This window comes from Dendrobates tinctorius, unplaced genomic scaffold, assembly GCF_039654945.1.
Source record: "Dendrobates tinctorius isolate UK_male_01 unplaced genomic scaffold, ASM3965494v1 ptg000025l, whole genome shotgun sequence".
Classification (NCBI taxonomy): domain Eukaryota; kingdom Metazoa; phylum Chordata; class Amphibia; order Anura; family Dendrobatidae; genus Dendrobates; species Dendrobates tinctorius.
In genome coordinates this window covers 15409665-15432203 of record NW_027361693.1, presented here as the reverse complement: position 1 = coordinate 15432203, position 22539 = coordinate 15409665, and the positions used below count along the sequence as shown (strand labels likewise).

Sequence of the window (22539 nt, the reverse complement as noted above, 5' to 3'; positions counted from 1 at the left end):
GATTTGGAGTAGCTAATTGTGCCTAGTAGCTGCATCACTATATTAGGTCTAACAATTTTTAAGTGGAAAACTGACCTACTGATTTGCCGCTGAAACACAGTTTTCGCACAAACGATTAGTAGTAGGTAAATGGGCCTTGTGGATGCAACACTATAGAAGGCCTAATGATTTTTTGGTGGCGATCTGGCCTTCTGATTTGCCACTGAAACAGTTTTAGCACAAACAATTTGGAGTAGCTAATTGGGCCTCATGACTGCACCATTATATTAAGACTAATGATTTTTTTGTAGAAATCTGGCCTTTTAATTTGCTACTGAAACACAGTTTTCCAATAAATGATTTGGAATAGCTAATTACATCTAGTGGTTGCACCAATATATTAGACCTAACAGTTTTTAAAGGGAACCTGTCACCTGTTTTGCCACTATAAGATGTAGCCATTGCCTTTCAGGGCTTATCTACAGCATTCTATCATGCTGTAGATAAGCCCCCGGTCCGACCTGCAAGATAAGAAAAATAAGTTTTATTATATTCATCCGGGGGGCAGTCCGGTCTGATGGGTGTCACAGGTCTGGGTCTGTTGCCTCCCATCTTCTATAGATGCCACCCTCCTGCTTGCTTCATTGCTCCCTGCATGATGCTTCTGCGCAGATGTACTTCTCTGCCCTGTTGAGGGCAGAGCAAAGTACTGCAGTGCGCAGGTGCTGGGACTTTCTGACCTTTCCCGGCACCTGAGAATTGCAGCACTTTGCTCTGCCCTCAACAGGGCAGATAAGTATACCTGCGCAGAAGTGTGATGCCGGGAGTGATGAAGCAAGAAGGAAGGTGGCAACGCAAGAAAATGGGAGGCGCCGGACCCAAACCTGCAACACACGTCGGACCAGACAGCTCCCCCGGGTGAGTGTAGTAAAACTTATTTTTCTTATCTTTCAATTCGGACTGGGGGTCATCTACAGAATTCTGTAGATAAGCCATGAAAGGCTGTGGCCGCATCTTATAGCGGCCAAAACATGTGACAAGTTCCCTTTATGTGGACATTTGGCCTTCTGATTTGCCACTGAAACACAGTTCTAGCACAAACGATTTTGAGTAGCTAATTGCACCTAGTGGCATCATACAGCATCAGCTAAAGTTATAACAAGGGCATAAGTGGAAACGCGATAATTTACCGAACTGTGACAGACTTTTGCCAACTTTGAGTAAAAATGCTTATTAAAGTGAACACGAATCATGTGGTACATTTGTGCCGAATTTGAGATTCACTCATCTCTATTAGCTATTTTCTCCCCCTTCTCTTTCACATACACCACCACTTCTACCTCAAGGTCCTCCTCCTCCACCTACACCTCCATTTGGACATCCACCTCCTGATTCATGCGTACTTTTTTTTATTCTATGTTATTTTAAGAGCTTTTCCCATTGACAAATTTCATTTTAATCAATAGAACTTAGAATAATGATAATTTCCACAATTGGATGTGTTTATTTTTTTTTCTTTTCTGGTGCTGAAATAATCTTATATATGCACCCCTGCTGTGTACTGTGTAATAACTATGTCTTACTGGGCGTGGAGCATGGTCTGATCATATCACATCTCCTGGGCAGGGGAGGAAGCAAAAAGTATACAAACTTTACAGCATGGGATCATGAATAATCATTTCTTTGAGGTAAAGCATTTTTTTAAAAACAGGCAGGGAAATGCTTTGTCTCACAAAAGAATCTGCTGTGATCCCATGCTGTAGTATCTGTATACTCTTTTTTGCTTCCTCTCCTGTCCCGGAGCTGGAGTATGGTCAGACCATGTCTCTAGACACTGCCATTACACAGTACATAACTGGGGCAATTTATAAAATTATCTCCGCACAGGAAAAAAAAATTAAAACATATCCAATTTTGGAAATTATTATTATTACAAAATGTATTGATTCAAATCAACTTTAAAATAAACGTGGTTCATGGGAAAATCCCTTTAAGTCATTTCTCTGTCCACATTTGTTTGCAGGGCAATTGTCCTGCCCTTACCCTCATTTTGCTACCTTCTGCAGCTCTTAGCCCGAACTGGGAACATTTTAAAGCCATTTAATTAAACCAAAGTTCGGGTCCCAGTAGACATCTATGGGGTTCTGGTTCAAGTTCAGGTAGAATTCTGGCAACCGAACTGAACTATGGACTGCAGTTCGGTCGATACCAACGAATCCAAACATCAACGGTTTCGCTCATCCCTAATGTTGACACTAAATATAAATTGTTACCTCACCACTGGGTCACATTCCATATACAATCAGAAACAACAATACCCTTAAAAAGGATACCAGGAATGTATATAAATTGAAGTACAGAAAAATACAGTAAAACAAATGTAAAAATACTGTGTTGTAAAAAAGTAACAGTAAACAGCAAGTGCTAGTAAAAAGATGATAACAAAACAGGGTATTTAGTTGATACATTTTTTGCAAAAACTGTATACTAAGCTGCTCTACCAAATGTCAAGGTATACCCATCTTAGAGCAGTCCCTAACTAATGTATTTAAAAGCCTGATCATGTGTATAGTACCTGTATAAGCAGGATTCAAGCAGGCAGGGTCCAATGTGGACACGCTATGGAAGACGGCTTTTGTGTGCACGACCCAACGAATTGCACCAAACCTTATTAAATATCAGAATTCCCTACAAAAAAAATCATTTTAAACAAGGTTACTCATGATGAGGCAAAATGTTAATGTTATCATAATATATCGCATAAAACATGATGAAAATTCCTCCTAAATAGGATAAACTGAAAAACCGCCTATTATGTAAGGTGTCTATGTGCAACTGCTAATAGAGTATACAAAATGTGAACCATAAGATTTTGAAAAAACTGCCTATTAAACAAGGTGTCTTTGTGCAACTACTAATGGAGTATACAACATATAAAATGGAGTATAAAAATCGCACAGAACTTGGACCATGTGAGTCCTGACCAATTTCTATGCCCCGGTGTCCTTTGAAAAGCCGACAATTCATGTGCCGCATACAGTAATATCACAAAGTGACAGTCAGTGACACACACACATACTGTATATATGTATTTATAATAGATAGATAGATAGATAGAAAAATATAGATAGATAGATAGATAGATAGATAGATAGATAGATAGAAAAATATAGATAGATACAAGAAAATCCAGCAATTCAGCAGTCACTGTAGTGTGAAATCACAGCAGGAGCTGACAGGATAGAAGACATGGATTACATACAGTAAATACACATAGAATAGGTAGATATATGGATGGCTGTGACATACAATTATTACAGTGTGTGTGCAGCTTTCTGTACATGTATTTAATTAATAAAATTATTTTTCGAACAAAAATGGCGTAAGTCATCGATCTCCTGTAAAAAAAGTTAAAATAATAAACCAATAATATACCATACATTTCCGCCATACAGTCAGTCCTACAGCACAATTCATATCTCGGGATAATCAGTTTGCAACTGGAGCGGCACTAATGCAGCCGCTCGGGCTATAAACTACTGGGGAATGAATGGGAAGCAGCGCACCCAGGCTCAGTGACATGTGGTGACGTCACTGAGTTTGTGCTGGCGGCCGGCATGAACTCCTGTGACCTCAGCACCGTCATTTTCCCAAGTGACACCATTTTAGAAACTAGACCCCTTATGGAACTTATCTAGATGTGTATTGAGCACTTTGAACCCACAGGTGCTTCACAGAAGTTTATAACGTTAAGCTTTGAAAATAAATTTCAAACAAAAATATTTTTAAGCTACAAATTTTGTATTTTCACAAGGGCAAAAAGAAAAAATGGACCCCAAAGTTTGTTGTGCAATTTCTCCTGAGTTCGCCGATACCCCATATGTGGTAGAAAACTACTTTTGAGGCACAGTGCAAAGCTCAGAAAGGAAGTAGCGCCATATTACAATGTAGACTTTGCTGCACTGGTTTGACGGAGCCATGTTACATTGACAGAGCCCCTGAGGTGCCAGAAAAGCAGAACCCCCCATAAATGACCCCATTTTACTAATTAAACCTCTCAATGAATTCATCTAGGGGTGCAGTGAGTATATTGACCCCACAGGGCAATGAAGAAAAAATAATTTACACTTTTACCACCAAGATTGTGTGTTAGCCCCAAGTTTTACATTTTCACACAGGAAAATGGGTAAAAATGGCACCAGAATTTGTCCCACAATTTCTTCTGAATGAAGAAATACCCCATATATGGCTGTACATTACTACTTTGCCATAAGAAGTGACTCGGTAGGGACAGAGCGCTATTTGCCTCCTGGAACGCAGATTTTCCTAGAATAGTTTGTGGATTCCATATAAAGAGCCCCTGAGTGCCATAAAAGCAGAATCCCCCATCAAATTACCCCATTTTGAAAATTATACATCTTTTGGACTTTATTTACAGATGTAGTGACGATTTTGACTCCATGGGTGTTTTCCAGAAACAAACAGCAGTGGATGTTACTGAGTGAAAATTGAAAACTGTTGTTATAGTGACCAGTGCGTTATGCCGAGCTCATGCTTCTGGAGACACTCCCCTGTAAATTATAGGGGCTCACATCACTACATAAATGCCAAACATGTGGGCACTAAATGTTGTTTAGGCACAGTGGGCTCAGAAGGGAGGGGGACATTTGGATTTGGAATTGGAGCATTTGCTGAATTTGTTTTTTTGGAGGGTTATGGTGCCATTTCGCTTTCCCAGAGCAATTGTGCTACCAATAACGTGGAAAGCCCCTATATTTCTGTTAACAGATGATGGATCTGAGTGGGGATTTGCTTTTTTGTGGATTGAGTGGAAGTTTTATTGGGAACATTTTATATAACATTTGGGATCACTTTTACCTGGCGCTCTACGCTGAGAAATTACTTTAGGGTTTCCATCTAAATCTCAGAGTGATGTGATTCAGATGAAACCCCCGATTAATCTATTCACTATAATGAGGCAGCAGAGTTTCTGTGGACTCTGTCTTGCCTCTGTTCAGCGGTGTCCTTTTCAGAAATGCACAAAACTGTGCAATCCTAACAAGACGGACATCCCAGGATCACAGGTCCTATGGATTCCACAGTGACTACATCTGCCTCATTATAGAGTATTTTCCATTGGGGGTTCTGTCTGAATCACATATTTCAGAGATTTACATGGAAAACCCAGTGTAAGCGCTCAGCACAGAGCGCAGGATAAATGTGCGCCGAGCCTTACTGTGATCTTTGGGAGGCAAAATGAAAAAAATTAACAGTAGGTGAAGAATTGATTGTATTTACTTTTTACACCGATCCTTGTGCGGTATTGGTGATTAGGTGACTTTATTCTTCAGGTCGGTGCGACTACAGCGATACCAGATTTATATCAAGTTTTTATGTCTGGCTGCTGTCACACATTAAAAGATGCTTTTATTGCGAAAACTATTTTTTACATCATTATATTTTGAGAGCTATAATTTTTTCGTATTTTGACTGACAGAGTCATGTGAGCGCTTGTTTTTTGTGGGACAAGCTGATGTTTTTATAAGTACCATTTTCGGGCACATTACTTTTTTTGATCGCTTTCCATTCAGATTTTTGGGAGACAGAATGAACAAACACCAGCAATTGCATTTTGTTTTTGTTTTTTTAAACCATTCTGCGTGTAGTATACTTGGTAAGACAGCTTTATTCTTCAGGTCAGTACGATTACAGAGATACCTCATTGATATCTTTTTTATGTTTTGGCGCTTTTACAGAATAAAAACTAATTTATAGGAAAAATAATTACTTTTGCATCACTTTATTCTGAGAGCTATAACTTTTTTATTTTTCTGCTTGTGTTTGGCAGGACAAGATGATGTTTTCAAAGGTACCATTTTTATGTATAACGGTGTTTTTATTGCACTTATGTTTGATAGTATGATTGTGAAGCATTGTGTTTTGCCTTGCTTTTTATTTTTATTTTTTTTTACGGTGTGCACTGAAGGGGGTATCTAGTGGGACAGTTTTATAGAGCTGGTCATTACGGATGCGGAGATACCAAATATGTGCACTTTTAATTTTTTATTATTTACATAAATAAATGCATTTATTGGAAACATTTTTTTCTTTATTTAGGGATTTTTAAAAAAATATTTTTACACTTTGCAATTTTTTTTAACTTTTTTACTTTGTCCCAGTATGGAACATCACTGTGTAATGTCAGATCACTGACAGGCTATAAAAAACGGCCCTCAGTCATCGGCTTTCCCTCTGCTGGTTACAAAATTGCATGGAGCTCACGCCACTTTTGTTCAAAAAATAATCTTTTATTAAATATAAATACATACATGTGTGTGTCACTGACGTGTATATATGTATTCTATGTGTATATATATATATATATTCTATTCTAACCTGTCACTCTGTGATATTACTGTATGCGGTACATGAATTGCCGGCTTTTGAAAGGACACCGGTGCATAGAAATTGGACAGGACTTGCATGGTCCAAGCGCTCTGTGATTTTTTTTGTCACACCCATAGGCGTGCATTGGCGAGTCTCTGCTGAATCTCGGTGTCCAATCGCAGCCTGAGAAAAAAATGGTGATGTGAGCTGCCCCATAGATTAACACTGGGCTGGGTGCTATGTGATGTTTTCTTGCATAGCACTCGGCCATATTCTACGGTAGTGTGATGCTGGCCTTACAGAGGGAAACGATTCAGATCTGTGAGATGGCAATTAACACATGCACATCCCCTGAAGATTCAGATAGTGCAAGACACACCCATAGCTCTGTTTTTTGCTGCTACAGATGGACCATGCCTCGTACACAGTGGATTAGTGAGACTCCCTAGTGCTCATGAGTTTGCAGCCAGTCATTGGGTGGATGCAATAAAAAAAAATCTATGACGTAATTTGATCATTAGACCCTTTCCTATGACATTAAGTAAATGTACAGTCACTTGCAAATAGATATATAGTACATTAGTGCCTCCCACCCAATTTCTTTGGCCATGTGATTTACCATGTAAATGCACAGCATGTCTTAAACTCTTTGCTAACATGTCAGGAGGATAATGAGAATGTTAGATATTAAAAGTGAAGCATGATTGGAGTTTGTGTGGAAACCTGTTTAATTTTAAAAAAATCTTTAAAATGTGGGTATTGAACCCGGGGCTTTAACCCCTTCCCGACCAATGACACAGCGTATGCGTCATGAAAGTCGGTGCCAATCCGACCAATGACACATATGCTGTGTCATGAGTTTAAAGCCCCCCTGCGGGTCGGGTGACCGGGGTCAATGAAAGATCACCCAACCCCCAGATACAGGGGGCTTTGTACTTCACCACAGGGGGTGTGGCTTCGCCCTCATGTGACTACGATCGCTCTGATTGGCTGTTAAAAGTGAAACAGCCAATCAGAGCGATAGTAATATTTCATCAATGAAATTTGATGAATTATTACTATCCAGCCATGGCCAATGCTACAATAGCATCGGACATGGCTGGACATCGTGATCCGACCCCCCCACCTGGCTGGCAGTGGCGAAGTGCCGCCGCCACCTTCTGATGGCGGCAATCGGCAGCCGATGCAATAATCTGCTCCCCCTCCGCTTCCCCCCGCCTTCCGATCACCCCCTATATCCCCCCGGTACCTTATCAGTCCCGGTACCTCCCGGTGTCCCACCGTCTTTTCTTCATGGGCGCCGCCATCTTACAAAATGTGCATGTGCAGTGCGCCCGCGAGTCTGCCAGCCGGTGGATTCATTTTACAGGTACACTTTGATCACTGTGATAAACTATCACTGTGATCAAAATGCAAAAAAAAGTAAATGAAGCCCCCCTTTATCACCCCCATAGCTAGTGACACATAATGAAATAAAGAAAATATATTTATTTTTATTTTTCCTTTAGGGTTAGGGCTAGGGTTAGAATTAGGGTTGCAATTAGGGTTAGGGTTGCAATTAGGGTTTGGGTTGCAATTAGGATTAGGGTTGCAATTAGGGTTAGGGTTAGGGTTGCAATTAGGGTTAGGGTTGCAATTAGGGCTAGGGTTAGAAGTAGGGTTAGGATTGCAATTAGGGTTAGGGTTAGAATTAGGGTTAGGGGTGTGTTGGGGCTGGGATTAGGGATAGGCTTGTGGTTAGGGTTATGGTTGGGATTAGGGTTAGGGTTGTGTTGGGGTTAGGGTTGGGTTAGAATTGAGAGAGTTTCCACTATTTAGGCACACCAGGGGGTCTCCAAACGTGACGGCGCCACCATTGATTCCAGTCAATTTTGCATCCAAAAAGTCAAACAGTGCTCCCTCCCTTCCGAGCCCCGACATGTATCCAATCAGTGGTTTACCGCCACATATGGGGTATCAGCGTACTCAGGAAAAATTGCACAACAACTTTGGTGGTCTAATTTCTCCTGATACCCTAGGGAAAATAAAATATTGGGGGCTAAAATATGATATTTGTTATAAAAAAAGTTTTTTTTTATTTTCATGTCTCTGCATTATAAACTTCTGTGAAGCACTTGGGGGTTCAAAGAGCTCACCACACATCTAGATAAGCTCCTTAGGGGGACTAGTTTCCAAAATGGTGTCACTTGTGGGGATTTTCCACTGTTTAGGCACATCAGGGGCTCTGCAAATGCAACATGGTGTCCGATCTTAATTCCAGCCAATTCTGCATTGAAAAAGTCAAACTGGGCTCTTTCCCTTCCGAGCTCTACCGTGCACCCAAACAGAGGTTTACCCCCACATATGGCGTATCAGCCTACTCAGGACAAATTGCACAACTTTTGGGGTCCATTTCCTTTGGCTACTCTTGGTAAAATAAAAAAATGGGGCAAAAATATCATTTATGTGAAAAAAAAATATGATTTTTTTATTTTTACGGCTCTACGTTATAAATTTCTGTGAAACACTTGTGTGTTCAAAGTGCTCACCACATGTCTAGAAAAGCTCTGTGGGGGGTCTAGTTTTCAAAATGGGGTCACTTGTGGGGGTTTCTACTGTTTAGGCACAACAGGGGCTCTGCAAACGTAACATGACACCAGCAGACCATTCCATGAAGTCGACATTTCAAAACATCACGACTTCCTTTACGAGCCCTGTCGTGTGCTCAAACAGTGATTTGTCCGCACATATGGGGTAGCAGCGTACTCATGACAAACTGGACAACAATTTTTAGGGTCCAATTTTTCCTGCTACTGTTGTGAAAATAAAAAATTGCGGGCTAAAAAAATCATTTTTTGAGGAAAAAAATATTTTTTATTTTCACGGCTCGGCGTTATAAACTCCTGTGAAGCTCTTGGGGGTTAAAAGTGCTGACTATGCATCTAGATAAGTTCCTTGGGGGGTCTAGTTTCCAAAATGGGGTCACTTGTGGGGGTACTCCATTGTTTAGGCACACAGGGGCTCTCCAAACACGACATGGTGTCCGCTAACGATTGGAGCTAATTTTCCATTCAAAAGTCAAATGGCACTCCTCCCTTCTGGGCCCTGTCGTGCGCCCAAACAGTGGTTTATGACCACATATGAGGTATCTGTGTAGTCAGGAGAAATTGCCCAACAAACTTTAGGATCTATTTTATCCTGTTACCCATCTGAAAATGAAGAAATTGAGGCTAAAAGAAAATTTTTGTAAAAAAAGTACTTTTTGTTTACGGATCAATTTGTGAAGCACTGAGGGTTCAAAGTGCTAACAATGCATCTAGGTAAGTTCCTTGGGGGGTCTAGTTTCCAAAATGGGGTCAGTTGTGGGGGATCCCAATGTTTAGGCTCACAGGGGCTTTCCAAATGAGACATGGCAACCGCTAACGATTGGAGCTAATTTTTCATTCAAAAAGTCAAATGGTGGTCCTTCCCTTCCACGCCCTGCCGTGCGCCCAAACAGTGGTTTATGACCACATTTGAGGTATCGGTGAACTCAGGAGAAATTGCCTAACAAATTTTAGGATCCATTTTATCCTGTTGCCCATGTGAAAATGAAAAAAATTGATGCTAAAATAAAATTTTTGTTGGAAAAATTAAAATGTCCGTTTTTTCCTTCCATATTGCTTTAGTTCCTGTGAAGCACCGGAAGGGTTAATAATCTTATTGAATGTAGTTTGAGTAGCTTGAGGGGTGCAGTTTTTAGAATGGTGTCACTTTTGGGTATTTTCTGCCATATAGATCCCTCAAAGTGACTTCAAATGTGAGGTGGTCCCTATAAAAAATGGCTTTGTAAATTTTGTTGTAAAAATGAGAAATCACTGGTCAACTTTTAACCCTTATAACTTCCTAACAAAATAATATTTTGTTTCCAAAATTGTGCTGATGCAAAGTAGACATGTGGGAAATGTTATTTGTTAACTATTTTGTGTCACATAATGCTCTGGTTTAACAAAATAAAAATTCAAAATTTGAAAATTACGAAATTTGCAAAATTTTAGCCAAATTTCCATTTTTTCACAAATAAATGCAAAAATTATCGACCTAAATATATCACTATCATGAAGCCCAATATGTCGTGAAAAAACAGTCTCAGAATCGCTAGGATGCGTTGAAGCGTTCCTGAGTTATTACCTCATAAAGGGACACTGGTCAGAATTGCAAAAAATGGCCAGGTCATTAAGGTCAAAATAGGATAACTCAAGTAAACTATTCCAGAAATTAGTAGCTTAACCACTTAGCCAACAGCTCATCTGGCTGTGACAGGATCCTTTTTCTTCCCTTATGAGATGAACCATGCAAGTACTTTATTGAGGGTATCTGAAAAACATCTTGATTTTGATGTTTGAAAGCAGTCAAGTGTCAGGTCTCAGACAAAAACACTTTGATTTTGATGTTTGACTGAAGTCAAGTATCAGGTTCCAGGTATCGTCTAATTTATTGAAATCACACAGCTAAGAGTTACACCACATGTTTAAATCTACAGTCATAAGAAAAGAGAAAAATACTGTCTTCCAATTGACAGTATAGCACACTGGTTAAGTGGCCAGGCCTATAAACAAAAAAAAAAACTATGAGTTCAAATTCCAGTACCAGAGCTTAATTTTATTTGATTATTTTTCTTATTTTAAACCAAAACGATATATGATGCAGATGCTTCACTCTTAGGCTATAGATTATTTTATTACAAGTCAGGAAGATAATAAGAATGTTAGATATTGAAAGTGGAACAGGATTGGAGTTTGTATGGTAACCTGCATAACTGTAAAAAATAAAAAAAAATACAAACATGGGACTTGAACCCAGAAAAAAGTTTCACGCTAGAGAAAGCATCCAGCAACCTTAACATTGTACTACTAGGTCAAGTGATTCAAAATGCTCATTTTCTTTTGTAATGAAATCTGCATTTCAAATTGTCAGTGAGTGGAAAAATCATTTGGATTTTCATTTTGACATATGATATGTGACTTTCTTCACTCATCAAATTGAAGCAAGCATCTCTGGAGTTTGTGTGCCAGGAAGCAGAAGTTAAAAAACAAAGTTTACTTACACTGGGGCTTGAACTCTCATTTTCTATTCCATTAGCCAGTCATTTAACCACTCAGCCATTAGCTCAGCTGGCAGTGAATAGATCTCTTTTCTTTGCTTATACGATGAACCGCTCAAAAATGAATTTAGGATATCTGAAAGACCTTCTGATTCTGATGTTTGAATGTTTCATGTATTAAAATCAGGTATCAAACTCAGGTATCAGAGTCAGGTATCTGACTCAAGTATCAGAGTCAGGTATCAGAATCAGGTATCAAACTAAGGTACCAGTCTCAAGTATCAGAGTCAGGTATCAGAGTCAGGTATCAGACTCAAGTATCAGACTCATGTATCAGAGTCAGGTATCAGAATCAGGTATCAAACTCAAGTAACAAATTCAAGTATCAAATTCAAGTATCAGTCAGGTATCAGAGTCAGGTATCAGAGTCAGGTATCAAAGTCAGGTATCAGAGTCAGGTATCAAAGTCAGGTATCAGACTCAGGAATCAGAATCAGGTATTAAAGTCAGGTATCAGACTCAAGTATCAGAATCAGGTATCAGAGTCAGGTATCAGACAGAGTTTTTTATGATAAACCAGAGAAAAAAGGAGCAAACGATGAATTGCAAGAAAGATATATAAATTTTATTAAACATCATATAAAGTGCATGGAATCATATAAAGTGCCAATTAATGCAGATAACAATCATGGCCACAGCGGCCCACTCCTCCAACCAATTAGATAGACCCCCTGAAAGTAATAGGCCCCACAATTGTACCTGTAAGAACAGGATATATACCACCCTATGAAATATGTAATGCCCAGTGGCCAAAAGTACACATATATTGTCCTAGGGGCAGATCACAAAAAAAAAGGGAGACAACTGTGGCCCTCCCAAATCGTCCCATTGATACATATAATATGGCTGGCGATAGATCCAAATAATAAACCACCATGTAGGAGCTTACCAAAGGGAGTGGGAGGAGAAGGGACGCCTGGCAGGAAGCCCCTGACGCGCGTTTTGCATCACACAAAGACGCTTTGTCAAGAGGAGATAGTAAATAGGTCTCCACAGGACCTTCAAATACCCCCTGACCCAGGTCACATGACCAGGATCAACCAACAGCTGCGGCGCTAGTGGCGCATGCGCCGTGGGGATGGCAGGTCCTGCAGTACAGAACGGGCATCATGCAATACATATGAGCGTTGGTGAGAGGGCCAGCGCGCATGCGCAAAGCACAAAGATGCCCATCTGCCAGCAGGACACCAGCCAACACACAGCAATGCACACGGCCACATAGTACTGTATATAATTAAACAACGGGGTAAATAACAATCACCAGTGTATGGGTCAACAAGGAGACATAATTATATATGGAAATCACAATAATATTGCAATACAGAAAAAATGACATCATGTATACACATTAAGAGCCACAAATGCATCAGCAGCAGCAACCAATCCCACAATGCTGTTGTGAGCAGGCTCCACTGCTGCCGGAGAGGAATGGGAAACCGCCGAAGGCAAAGCTTGGGATTCCTGCTATGCATTGACAGCAACCTGATGCCTAACACTATGTCCATTCCTTTGCTCATTTGCATCCTTTGAAGTCAATCTTTATTGACATTTTTAGTAGTATATAACTACATTATTGGCACTTTATAGTTTGTACCCAGTATTAGGAGTTGCAGATGTTTACGAAAAAAGTCATTGTGGTCAGCACAGTTTATATTATTTTCATGGAAAGGGAGAGATAAAGTCATAAAATCATTGGTCAGCACTTTTGTAATTAGAGAAATAAAATTAGTTAAAGGTTATTCATTTAGCATCTCACTAAATAGGTATTAAGAATGTCACCTTTAAATCGCTTTTGTTTTTTGCCTCGGAATAGTTTTACGGACTCATCATTGTTGCCTCTTTGAATAAACCAAGTTCATTTCCAGTATCTGAAGCATCTATCTCTATCAAACAGGAAAACTGTTTGTCAAGCAGAGTATTCTCTTGAAATGCATTTTATATTATCCGTTGTCTTGACAGCGTCATTAACAATTAATAGCTAAAGAGACTATTATTTAATTAAAATTATCTCATAATATAAAGCAGAGCAATAAGTAGAGAGCAATTCTCCCTTAATGGTTTTACTTTACTGCATATCAAATCAACTGATAATGAAATTGGTTTTGATAAAATGTGAAATATAACTGCAGCAGTGTAGAGATTATATGCTCAACATATGGAATTATATCAATGCTTCATAGTTACCGTACTGTAAATGTAAGAATTACCAAAATACAGTAAATGTCCCAGCTGGAACATTAACTGCTGAATTGGCTAACAGATGCAAGGTGCATTAACAATACATTAAGAAACAAAGGTGGATTTTGCTTGGACATTGTTTTGTATGCTGTATCTAGCATAGGTAATGATGCTTGGATGAAATACAAATGAGGGGTGATGATTCAGAGTCTTAGCAAAGTAATTCCTCAAAATATTGTAGTCTGTTTTTAATTCCATATTTTTTTATATATGGTACTTGGAATCTTTAACCACTTAAGGTTCTGGTGTTTTGTTTTTTTTTTTTTAAGGCAGACAGCGGCATTAAAATGGTTTGCTTAGTTCTTGCTGCTGCTGTTAGACACAGCTGTTGGTAATGTAATATAGTGACAGTGTGTGTGTGTGTGTGTGTGTGTGTGTGTGTGTGTGTGTGTGTGTGTGTGTGTGTGTGTGTGTGTGTGTGTGTGTGTGAAACAAGCTCCACTTCTGATTCTCCTCACATGCAAATATCCCCATAATCAAGTATGTGTATATAACTTTCCTTCAAAAGCTTTATATACTTGAAAGCACACAACATTGTAATATATGTAATGTAACTAAACTAATTATTTTGTAGCCATTGAAAGTGATGATTTTTTTTTCTTAGTTACTTTATTACCTAATTCTGCTTCGTTGTCTCCCAAAAATTATGCAGCAGTGCTAATTCATTGCCCAGTTTATGCTCCTTTAGAAGTTTATGTCACCTGCTGCTCAACAAAGAATTACAACCTTTTATATGCAAACCATCAGAGTAAAGGAATTTCCCCGTCTGAGTATGGGGTGATGAACAAAGAGGCAGGCTGGTTTCACACTAGCGTTTTTTCACGCAGCGCATCGTGCGCTATCGGTCGCACGCACAATTGTCCCCTCTCTTTAAAATGGCAGACGCAGTGTCTAGCGATTACATGCATGCCTCAGCGTTTTCGTGTGCTACGCATTTTCCAGGTGTGCGAACAGACTCGCCGAATGCTACATGTTGCATTTTTTGTTCCACCCAACATAGTTAAAAAATAGCATGCGCGCGTGTGCACTCGCAATGCGCAAAAAAATAAGCATTATAGTCTATGGGGTCACTGACGTGTGCTGTGAAGTGCGCACGTCAGCGCTTTATAAGTGCACGCGATTTCAGAGTAAACAATGTCTAGACATTTGTTTAATTCACCCCCTAAACAAGCAACATTGTTTTGGATGAGGGTACAAAAAGAAGGTGTCTGTAGTGCCAGACCACTTACTCTACAGACAGTCTGCAAGAGATAAGAAGCCCTGAAAGACTACACCCACCCAGCAAGAGACAAGACACAACTTTATCAATGCAAAAATGGTGGGGGGAACAAGAGGCACAATAGTGCCCTATCACTAGTGACACTTGAAGTATGAGCGGTATAATACAGTTCCACTCACCTATTCCAGTTGTGTAACCCACAACTGGCTTGAGAGCATATCACAGGATCAGCTGCTGCAGGACCTCCACCAACCACTCGCACGTGGAAAAACCTTTAGAAAGTTGTGGGAAGCAGGGTGTCCCTGAGGAAGGTGCCAGGAAGGGTGCCGAAACGCATAGGAGGAAATAAAGGAGTACACTGCTACAACATCTTTCATCCCAGGTGATTTGTTAATCTCGGCAGAGCGGACTGCAACACACTCTGCTTCCCACAACTTTCTGAAGACACAACTTTGGATTACAGCTTCAGCAGCTAAAATGTGAGTATTCTAAAATCTATATATGTGTGCCTGTCCTTTAAAATTTATTATGTACTAATGTTTTTTTTTATTCAAGCATGTCTTCTGGATCAGAATATTCGCCATCCCAAGAAGAACTGGCCCAAGCAGAGCGTGAGGTGAGGATTTTGTTACTTTTGTGTGATGCTAGCTGCCTCTACAAATGGGTAATAATTTATATTCTTTTACAGACCTCAGCATCGGACCCGGCAAGTGAGGTGGAACACCGGGAGCAGCCTAGCCAAGTCACGGCGAGGAGACGCATTGTAAGTATTCAGTCTTTGAAGGTCCCTTTTTTAAAAAAAAAATTCTATTCCTTTTTTTCTGTCCTGTTTTTCATCTTCTATATCTCTCTTCTTTTCTGTTTTCTTTTTTATCTATTTGATTCTCATCAATTTCCAAGATTATATATTCTTTTTTCTAGGTTCCACAACGGGATGAAGACATCTATCTTGACAACGAGCACCTGATCCGCCTTGTCCAGGACCGTGTTCCGTTGTAGGACAGCCATGATCAGCAGTACAAGGACATTGTGGTGACCCGTCAGCTCTGGAATGAGGTGACCGCAGCGCTGATGGATGGCTGGGACAGCGCCTCTGCAGCTTCCAAAAAGGCGTTTAGTGTTGTGAGCTCATTTTCGGGTTTGCCTCTGGCTTCTGGTGAGGATTATGGAGCTTGATGTGCTGACAGAGGAGTAGTGAGTTCTCTATCTGGACTCCCTCTGTTGGTGGAGGGAGGTAATGAAGCTGATCTAAATGGCAGAGACCGGCCACCTGAGGAAGAAGACTGTGATTGGACATCAGGAATTTCTGATTGGATTTAAGGCAGCCGACTCCCTAGTTTCTTGCTGGTGATTTCTCCTTACTGTGGCTTCTGGTTTCCAGTTTGGTTCCTGCCTTCTTAAAGCTAAGTTTTCTCTGCTATTGTTCATATGAGTTTTTGTCTGGTTTACTTAGTTTTTGTGTTCAGCCAGCCCTGGCTGGGACTGGGCTGAATCCCCATTTTGTCTCTGATCAGTTGATCTCTTTTGCTCTGTCTTCATAAAATACCTGAGTGCTGATATAGGGAATTGAAGTCTAGTGACTTCAGGGCCTTTTTCTATCAGACATGTTGGACATTTTTTGGCAGGGTTTTTTGCGTGATTGCAGACAGCAGCTTTTCTTTCCTGTCCTTTCTAGTTAGTGAGGGCCCCATCGTTTGCTCAGCCTATCTTTCTATCTGTGTTTGTGTTTTCATCTTGTTTCACCGACAATACATGTTGGGGGCTGTCTATTGCTTTGGGGTCTGCTCTGGGGCAGTTTATATTTTCCCTTTCTTTCTTTAGGCTTATTTAGTTCTCCGACCATGACGAGGCATCTAAGACCATCGTAGGCACGCTCCACGGCTACTGCTAGTTGTGTGTATATGATCAGGGGTCTGCAATCCGCTAGTTACCAACCTCTCTGGTTTTCTGGGCTTAGCTTGCTTTTTGTTTTTTCCTCCTCGGTGACTCATTCATAACAGTTTAGTAAGTATTTCCCTGCTGTGTGATGCCACATTTACTCTTGTTCCTGAGGATACTGTTGTGTTTCCTGATAGATATACTCTATCAGGGAACATAACAGTGTTCTCAGGATCAACATTGACTGCTTTGTGTTTTTTACTGCTGTATTGATCATGGCAAGAATCTTGTCCATGAGGATACTGTTGTGTTTCTTGATAGATATATTCTATCAGGAAACATATCAGTGTCCTCAGGATCAACAGTGACTGCTTTGTGTTTTTTACTGCTGTATTGATCATGGCAAGAATCTTGTTCATGAGGATACTATTGTGTTTCTTGATAGATATATTCTATTTGGAAAAATATCAGTGTCCTTAGGAACAACAGTGACTGCGTTGTGTATTGTAATCTGCATTGATCATGCTTTAACTGTTGCTGCTGATGATACTAGTGTGTTTCTTGCTAGATATATTCTTGCAGAAAACACACCAGTGTCCTCAGGATCAACATTTACTGCATTGTGTATTGTAATGCTTTATTGATCATGCTTTATCTCTTGCTGCTGATGATACTGGTGTGTTTCTTGCAAGATATATTCTTGCAGTAAAAACACACCAGTGTCCTCAGGATCAAAAGTGACTGCATTGTGTATTATAATGCTTTATTGATCATGCTTTAACTCTTGCTGCTGATGATACTGGTGTGTTTCTTGCAAGATATATTCTTGAAGTAAGCACACCAGTGTCCTCAGGATCAACAGTAACTGCATTGTGTATTGTAATGCTGTATTGATCATGCTTTAACTCTTACTGCTGATGTTACTGGTGTGTTTCTGGCAAGATACAGTATATTCTTGCAAAAAAAACACCAGTGTCATCAGGATCAACAGTGACTGCATTGTGTATTGTAATGCTTTATTGATCATGCTTTAACTCTTGCTGCTGATGATACTGGTGTGTTTCTTGCAAGATATATTCTTGCAGAAAACACACCAGTGTCCTCAGGATCAACAGTGACTGCATTGTGTATTATAATGCTTTATTGATCATGCTTTAACTCTTGCTGCTGATGATAGTGGTGTGTTTCTTGCGTGATATTTTCTTGAAGTAAGCACACCAGTGTCCTCAGGATCAACAGTGACTGCATTGCGTATTGTAATGCTGTATTGATCATGCTTTAACTCTTGCTGCTGATGATGCTTGTGTGTTTCTTGCATGATACAGTATATTCTTGCAGAAAACACACAAGTGTCCTCAGGATCAACAGTGACTGCATTGTGTATTGTAATGCTTTATTGATCATGCTTTAACTCTTGCTGCTGATGATACTGGTGTGTTTCTTGCAAGATATATTCTTGCAGAAAACACACCAGTGTCCTCAGGATCAATAGTGACTGCACTGTGTATTGTAATGCTGTATTGATCATGCTTTAACTCTTGCTGCTGATGATACTGGTGTGTTTCTTGCAAGATACAGTATATTCTTGCAGAAAACACACAAGTGTCCTCAGGAACAACATTGACTGCATTGTGTATTGTAATGCTGTATTGATCATGCTTTAACTCTTGCTGCTGATGATACTGGTATGTTTCTTGCAAGATATATTCTTGCAGAAAACACACCAGTGTCCTCAGGAACAACATTGACTGCATTGTGTATTGCAATGATGTATTGATCATGCTTTAACTCTTGCTGCTGATGATACTGGTGTGTTTCTTGCAAGATACAGTATATTCTTGCAGAAAACACACCAGTGTCCTCAGGATCCACAGTGACTGCATTGTGTATTCTGATGTGTAACTCTTGCTGCTGATGATACTGGTGTGTTTCTTACAATATGTTTTCTTGAAATAAGCACACCAGTGTCCTCAGAATCAACAGTGACTGCATTGTGTATTGTAATGCTGTATTGATCATGCTTTAACTCTTGCTGCTGATGATGCTTGTGTGTTTCTTGCATGATACAGTATATTCTTGCAGAAAACACACCAGTGTCCTCAGGATCAACAGTGACTGCATTGTGAATTGTAATGCTTTATTGATCATGCTTTAACTCTTGCTGCTGATGATACTGGTGTGTTTCTTGCAAGATATATTCTTGCAGAAAACACACCAGTGTCCTCAGGAACAACATTGACTGCATTGTGTATTGCAATGATGTATTGATCATGCTTTAACTCTTGCTGCTGATGATACTGGTATGTTTCTTGCAAGATACAGTATATTCTTGCAGAAAACACACCAGTGTCCTCAGGATCCACAGTGACTGCATTGTTTATTGTGATGCTTTATTGATCATGCTTTAACTCTTACTGTTTATGATACTGGTGTGTTTCTTGCAAGTTATATTTTTGCAGTAAACACTTCAGTGTCCTCAGAATCAACAGTGACTGCATTGTGTATTGTAATGCTGTGACTCTTGCTGCTGATGATACTGGTGTGTTTCTTGCAAGATATTTTCTTGAAGTAAGCACACCAGTGTCCTCAGGATCAACAGTGACTGCATTGTGTATTGTAATGCTGTATTGATCATGCTTTATCTCTTGCTGAGTGATGATGCTTGTGTGTTTCTTGCATGATACAGTATATTCTTGCAGAAAACACACAAGTGTCCTCAGGATGAACAGTGACTGCATTGTGTATTGTAATGCTTTATTGATCATGCTTTATCTCTTGCTGCTGATGATACTGGTGTGTTTCTTGCAAGATATATTCTTGCAGAAAACACACCAGTGTCCTCAGGATCAATAGTGACTGCACTGTGTATTGTAATGCTGTATTGATCATGCTTTAGCTCTTGCTGCTGATGATACTGGTGTGTTTCTTGCAAGATACAGTATATTCTTGCAGAAAACACACCAGTGTCCTCAGAAACAACATTGACTGCATTGTGTATTGTAATGCTGTATTGATCATGCTGTAACTCTTGCTGCTGATGATACTGGTATGTTTGTTGCAAGATACAGTATATTCTTGCAGAAAACACACCAGTGTCCTCAGGATCCATAGTGACTGCATTGTGTATTGTGATGCTTTGTTGATCATGCTTTAACTCTTACTGCTTATGATACTGGTGTGTTCCTTGCAAGTTATATTTTTGCAGGAAACACACCAGTGTCCTCAGAATCAACAGTGACTGCATTGTGTATTGTAATGCTGTAACTCTTGCTGCTGATGATACTGGTGTGTTTCTTGCAATATATATTCTTGTAGGAAACACACCAGTGACCTCAGGATCAACAGTGATTGCACTGTGTATTGAATTCTTTTGTGATGCCTCATTTAATGTTTGCCAAGTTCACTCAGTTGTGTGTGATGATACGGATGTTGCCATCAGTGCATTGTATAACGTTTTTTCTTTGTTTTTTCAACAGTGAACAAAGACTGCACACGTTGGCACTCGATGAAGGACCACTTCAACACTGATGTTCGTGCTGAGGGACAGGTTTGCAATGGTTCAGCGGCAAGGACCAGAACAAAGTACCGCTATCATCGCAAGTTGGCATTCCTAAGACCAGTCCTTGCCACCAGAGCGTAAGTATATATATATATATATATATATATACAGTATATATATATATATATATATATATATATATATATATTTTTTTTTTTAATAACCTGTGCTTTTCTATTCCATAGCTGATGCTTCTTGTAAATGCATGATAGTAATGTTTTACTTTTCTTTCCACAGCACCTGGAGCAGCACCCTGCAACCTGTCCCTGGAGCGATCCTTCATTGATCGACCTCTGACCCGTCCCAGCCATCCGACAGCAAGGAAGCACCTTGCAGGTCAGCAACACGGACAGCTAGTGACCAGGAAGCTGATCAATCAGGTGTTCCCCTGTCCCAGGTCTCTGCCACTGGTTATGCGGGCACTACCCGCCAGCGGCAGAGGGCCTCGGACAGGCCTGTCTTGTCGAGTTCAAGCACTTGAGCGAAGCCTTTCATGCCAGCCTCAAGTCGCTGTAAGACAGAGTGGAAAGCGGTTTTTCACTCATGGAAAGCGGCTTTACCCACATGGAACACCGCTTCCACTTTGTCGACCAGCACCTTGACCGGCTGGAGGCCAACCTCAACAGACGAGCACACCATTTCTTTAGTAAAATTGAACAGTGCATGGCAGAACACCTTAGTTCTGAGCAACAGCTGAATGTGTTACAGGCCTGCAACACTGCTTACTTACAGGCTATGCAGCAGAATCAGTATGTGCAGCAGTCAGTGGTGTCATTCCCACCTGTGCCACCACTGACTCGCTTCACCACAGTACTGACTTCTGCTGCATACCACTGCATGGCCACCTGCATTCCTAGCCAAGCCAGACACCAATACACCACACCAATGCTGAGTGCTGCTGGACACTCCATCCCCGCCACCACCATGGCAAGCACTGCTCCTGTCTGGAGCACCACTATCTCCACCTTTCCACCATCTTGGCGCACAGCCACCGTACAACCAGCTTGGTCTACTGCCACCTATTCTCCTGGTCAGAACACCGACACAACATCTCTGTCTAGGAGCACCGCCACCAATCAGCATCAGTATGGGAGCACTGCCACCACTCCTCATCATTCCAGGAGCACCGCCACCACTCCTCATCATAGGAGCACTGCCACCACTTCACCTCCTAGGAGCACTGCCACCATTCCTCATCATAGGAGCACCGCCACCACTTCACCTTCTAGGAGCACCGCCACCACTCCTCATCATAGGAGCACCACCACCACTTCACCTCCTAGGAGCACCGCCACCACTTCTCCTACTAGGAGTTCCGCCACCACTTCTCCTCGTAGGAGCACCGCCACCACATCTCCCCCAAGAAGCACCGACAACCCTTCTCCTTCTAGGAGCAGCGACACCACATATTCTCCTTCAAGGAGCACCGCCACTGCCACTGCCAAGCAGCAGAGGGGTGACCCACATTCCCTCTTTCTCATCACGGACATGGTCCGCCATCTCCAGGAGGTCAAGCAATGCAAGGCGGTCACACGGTTAGTCGGTACAGGCAGGTGACTCCTGCCCCAAAGATGCACAAGAAACAAAAGACTTTGTTTGTTACTCCCCCCTCTCCTTCTAATGTTTCTCAACTTGCCTCCATTTCCATCCCTGAGCTCCCTTCCCCCACTACTTTAGTCACCCCTTCACCTAGAACCCCTTCCTTAACTTCCAGCCATTCCTCGTCTCTACACACCCCCAAAGTATCCCACTCTTCCCCCAAATGTCCTTCAAAATAAAATTTATTTATTTTTTTACAAAATAAATGTGCAATTCTGCTTTCACAAAATACGGTTTCATTAATGTGTCTTTCGCTGCCTACACACACTGTGCTGTACGCACTGCGCCGTACACTTTGTATTTTTGCCACCACATAGCTCCATTACTGACACATGTTTCTTGAGTCAGTCTTGGAGATATGTGTAGTCAAAAACACAAATCTATATGACTTGTATTTTCCCCACCAGTCTCTTCAGTCAGCTAATATTACACAGACTGAATAGAGGATGGTGTTGAGTGCAAGGTGTATCTACTTTTACCTTGCCAGGTATCATAAAAAGTTAATTGACTTGTGTGTTTTTTTACCATCATCATTTAACTTTTTGTGATACAAGGCAA

At 40.7% G+C, this 22539-nt stretch overlaps 1 long non-coding RNA gene across 5 annotated transcripts in view; it reads right to left on the bottom strand.

Moving 5' to 3' along the window:
- The window catches only part of LOC141084628 (uncharacterized), a 278465-nt gene that overhangs the window by 13773 nt on the left and 242153 nt on the right, over positions 1-22539 (bottom strand). For all 5 annotated transcript variants that reach the window (XR_012231062.1, XR_012231060.1, XR_012231064.1 and 2 more), the window contains exon 4: positions 2555-2667. This is a non-coding gene — a long non-coding RNA (uncharacterized lncRNA). The remainder of the gene's footprint in view (positions 1-2554; positions 2668-22539) is intronic.